Below are 5,262 nucleotides of genomic sequence, written 5' to 3'. Positions count from 1 at the left end.
TGCTAAAGAGTCTGAACTTGATCCTAAGAGCTTATAGGGATACTTGAAGGAAATTGACTTGGTCAGGTTGTACTTTAGATCTGGGTACAACTGGATAACCTCAGTAGTTATGTGGGACGGGGGACAGAGGAAGAATTGGGTAAATTCTAAATTCTTTTTATCTTTTTGTTTATTTGACTTTTCTAGTTTTCCAACAGTGATCATGCACTTCATGCAGGGGAAGAGAAGCAGGGAGAAAAATAAAACAAAGAGTATCTCAAATATTTCCTGGGTTTTGTAATACATAGAAGTGACACTTGCTAGATAGCAATTTGTATGTTTTTATACTTATTTCTTCATATTCTTACTCAACTTTCAGCAATAACAGCTAATATTCCACTATCAGAGAGCTTTTTGCATGATTCTTCAATAATTATAAATATTACATTCAATTCTGAAATACTGCCTTCTAATAACCAGCATTAATCAGATGGCCATTCAGGTGTTAACTGCCTGTGGCTAGATTCTGGTTAGGTGCTATACCAGGGTTTCTCAAAGTGTGAAACAGTGACTCACAAGATAAATTTCACCTAAGATGCTCATTAATGCAAATTCCCGGACCCCAAGCCAGTCCTACTGAATCTGAAATCTCTGGGGTTGGAGCTTTAGAATCTGCATTTTAATCTGTAACTCAAGCATACTAAAATCAGGGGGTCACTGCCTGCTTATTGTTTCCTAACCAATTGTGTTGAAATCACCTGCGGAGTTCATTGAAAATACAGCCCTGGATGACTCCTAAAGGTTCTGATCTTGTAGGTCTGACCTGACCTGGGGATCTATGAGTATATTTTAAGTGCCCTGGTGAATCCAATGGTAATTACTGGCTTCCCCTTCTGCACTTGATACCCTCATACAGGTGATCCAGAAGAAATGACAGCATTTCCCACAGCCCTTCTTCTCTCTGAACATGAGTGAGTGAACCTAAGATTATCTTACCTACCCTTTAAAAATTCACCAGTACAGGGAAATTTACTGTGACTCCACAAAGAGTCTTTGCTTGACTTTCAATGGAATCTTGCAATGTCTGGGATAAACATTGAAGGTAGTGATAGAAAGCTAGAGTAAGTTCTAGCAACGAGAGTTTACGAAGATCCTGGTACTTTCTCCATTTTCACAGATAGCCTGAAATGCATTTTAATATTCTTGAAGGCTACAACCTAAACGTATTCTTAACTTTTTTTTTTTTAGTTATTCCTTTTTTTCCTAAATGACAGCAAGTCAGTTATAACTAATATAGGATTAAAACAGTTTTTCCAATGTGTCAAGATCCTGGCTGACCTAATGGCATTTCAGAGGTAGAAGCTATCATCTTCATAGTGTTAAAATGCAATTTCAGGCAAATTATTATTTACTGGGATGAAAAAATAGATGAAATCTTGGATAGCAGATGAATAATTTCAGAGGGTCCGTAAATTACGGAGAGTTTGGTATCAGCTAAAGATAATTAATTCTCTTAGAGACTAATAAATAAAGATAACAATATGTTATACTATGCTTAGCACGTCTGGTACCTCAAAACTGAGAATCAAAGAAAAAGTGAAATTTGAGTCAGCCATCCTAACTGAAAACGCCACCTCTGAGGTGACTCAAACGGCTTTTTCATGAAATCGAGTGCTGCATTAGACGTAATCACTGGCCTTCAGCTCAGGACAATGCAGTAATCACTGGGGGTGAAAGGGGGATTATCAGCTTTCAGTTGGCTAAAGAGTCAGGTGGCACCAATATTGTAAAGTGGGTCAATATTTGGACAATCGATTTTTTTCTCTCTTCTCAGTCTTCAAATGTTAAAGGGGCAAAGAAAAGGGCAGAAAATGGACTAAAGGTTAAGAACAGCAAAAAAAGAACAAGAGCACAAGTAGAAGTCACTTTTCTTAAGTTGTCATGAAGGAACCAAAGTTTAGTTATTAAAATCGGAATTTTAGAATTGGATGGGCAAATAAAATTCACTTAGTCCAGCTTGCTTACATGCTAGACATAGAAATAAATGACCAGCTGAAGTGAAAGTATTGTTTGAATGGACATAACACTTATTTTTTAATATAGGTTCTACTGGTGCTATCCCACTATTTTCAGGGGTTTTATTGTTTTGTTTATTTTAATGGAGATTCCATCTTTATATAAGCATTCAACTGAGTTTTTTCCCCAAAAAAACATGCTGTATACTTTAAATGATAGGGTTTTTGTTTTTTTGTTTTTTGTTTTGTTTTTTTGTTTGTTTTATGAAAAGGTGTTGCCATATCAGGAATAAGCATAGAAATAAAAATAGTTTGAAAAACTTGTAAACCATGTGAAATTCTCGTGAACACCTTCTATGTACCAGGCAGTGAGTCCATGGCCTGATCTGAAAGAACTGACAGCCCAGTGAAGGAAAACTGACACCTGAACAAATATCAAATAATTTCAATAAAATGTAGTGTTATGATATAGGTATATAAATACTATGAAAAGAACTGGACATAAAACATCTTGAAAGAATAGAAATCAATGTAATCTGGAAGATTTAGTGGCCACATTTCTAAAGAATAGTATTAATAAATTGCCTTCACTGCATTCATCCAAGTCAAGAAAACAAAATTGATGCTTTAAATGGTGAAAAGAAGGAGAAATAAAAATTGGGAAGTTTTCATTTCACAGACTAGTTTCCAGTTGGGTCATTAAAAAGAAAATACCTCATGGTAGAAAGAATATATGAACAGCATAGCACCTAATGCAGGTCAGCAGGAATTATGCTGGCTAACACAAAGCTAATAAGCTCTGTCCTTAAGTAGCTCAGTCTGGAGAAAGGCACAGGTAAATAGAAAACTCTATTATAAGTGCTACAATACCTACAGCACAGAGGGCCGTTTTTTTCCTCTGATTTTGAATTGGTTAGCAGAGAGAAATCTCCTTGGAGAATACAACAACAACAAAAAAGTACAGCCATAATTAGCAGAAACCCAAACCCTGGAAATTGGAAGCAGAATAGAATACATCCTATTACCTACTCTGAGTTGGTACAAACCTGCCAGGTGTAGATTTGCATACAAGTAACCACTTCAGGTAGCACAGGTCAACACCTGCAGCCACCCTGCAGCCACAAACACAGGTGGTTGTGCAGCATTTTTGAAAATTTAGCTACTAAATTACAGTCTCCTATTCCTACCCTAGGCTAATCTGGCCTTATTTTCTATTCTTAAAGAGAACCAATAATGTAAAACCATTCAAGGGCCAATGAAACCCAAATAAAGTTAATTCCCTGCTCCAGGGGTTCTCCAACTCTGATTATAGTTTGCTAAAATGCAAATTCCTGTGACCAACCCACATCTATTGAATTAAACCCATTGAGAGTGGGGCCTGGGGCATCTTTTTTTTTTTTCCAGGCAAGTCAACGGGTTCTGATAGAGGTGGTTTATAAACCTCATTTTGAGGAGCACTGCCTTAGATTACACAAATATGTGCATGCTAGTCAGATGAAATCAGGTATATTTGGCCCAAGAGTAAGATGATAAAATGTCTCTGCCATGTTTTTATTTAAATACTTAAAATCATTATAGTATTAAGTTATACAATTATATGACCATTCGTTCTTTTTATACAAGTTCAAATAAGGAATTATATAGAATAAAAAATGCCTTCTTCCCTTCATCCTCCTCCCACTATGGACACTCCCCACCCGACACTCTTAATTGTGTGGCACAGTGTTGCTTGAAGCCAATTTCTATTAACATGCCCCCCCGCATTTAGCCTCTTTTCCCATTAGATAAGAGAGAAGCCCCGGTACGACCGGAAAGCTGAATTCTCTCTGAGGGGGTGCCCCGGTATGACCGAGGCCGATAAGGCTCCCTCTGAGGAGTGTCTCACTGTGTGACTGGGACCTGTTGAAATGCAAACAGTTAATCTCCTCTTGGGAGGACACAGTAATCAGGTGTCCTAGGGGCTAGGCGCGGATATGCGAAGGCATAGCATTTGCTGGAACATAATGGGATGTGTTAAAGGAAAAAGGCTTTGAAGCACAGGCCTCAAACTGATGCTAATTTGATTGACAGCAGTCTTACTTCTTTGAAAATTCTCAATAAAAACCATGCGCTGACCCGATTCGGGGCTCGCTCAGATTCTCTGAATGAGTCCCTTGGGCTTGCTCAGTTTCTCTGACTGAGTCCCTTGGNGCCTTCTGCCATAGTGCTGTAGCATCACAAATAACATTTAAAGATAAGTACCAGAGTTTAGGGTGAGTATAGTACCTATTACTTGAACCTCAGTGCTCTGATCTCAATCCTAGGCCTCCTGAGGGCGGGCCCTTCAGAGTAGCCCAACAGGCAATCCAGCCAGCCTGCTGCCTGAGTTCTAGCCAATAGCTGACTTCCCCACCAGCTCCTTGCCAGCTGGCCATTGGAGGAACATTGGTATCACATGGTTGGAAACTAAGAATGCCTGCAAAGAAACTCAGGAAGCTCTGGGGTTAGGGATAGGGCCCTGGGAGTGGCAGCTGTATCAGAGCCCCAGCCTCTGAGGGTTGAACCTGGGCCCCAGGCTTACCAAGCATCTGCAGTCCCAGCAGGCAAGGGCCCTAGAAGACCTGGACAGCCCGTTTGAGACCACCACCAGCTAGGATCCCCTGCTGCTTGACAAGTATGATATTCCTGTTTCTTGTTTAAACTCACTTGGTTGGGATTATTACGTTTTCTCCCCAACACCCCCATAACGAGGAAAAGTGGACCAGCTTGGCCTGGAGGGTAGGGAGTGTGTGACATTGAAACAGCCGCACAACTGGGAGGAGGTCAGGGGGAGAGGCCCATGGTTTGCAGACTTGGGCGGAGGGAAATTCATGTGTGGAGGTTGGGAAGGAGCCAGAGAATTGTTTATTTATTTATTTATTTTACTAAAAAACAGTTATTAGCATGGCTCAGAGAGTAACTTGTGGGATTTGCCAAAACTCAGTTCTCGGCATTACCAACTTACTGAAAGAAAAATTTGCCAATTTTTCAGTTCATCAAAAACTTATTTTAATTAACTTTCTCCAAATATTATAGCAAATCATTTCCCATAAATGGTTGCAACAGTTATTAAGGATGTTTCTCACTATTTAGTGTGTTTTTTTTCTTTTTTCACTTGAGGCAATTTGAAATACACAAAAATTCCTCATTCCCCAAATCATAAATCCAAAGTACCTAAAAGACAGAAACTTTGGTCACTGGAAATAAAGTTAAATGACTTTGGTGAGATTAAACTAACTGCAAACTAAAG

The sequence above is a fragment of the Hipposideros armiger genome, unplaced genomic scaffold, assembly GCF_001890085.2.
Source record: "Hipposideros armiger isolate ML-2016 unplaced genomic scaffold, ASM189008v1 scaffold_489, whole genome shotgun sequence".
Taxonomy (NCBI): Eukaryota; Metazoa; Chordata; class Mammalia; order Chiroptera; family Hipposideridae; genus Hipposideros; species Hipposideros armiger.
Note: the sequence above shows the minus strand (reverse complement) of the source record.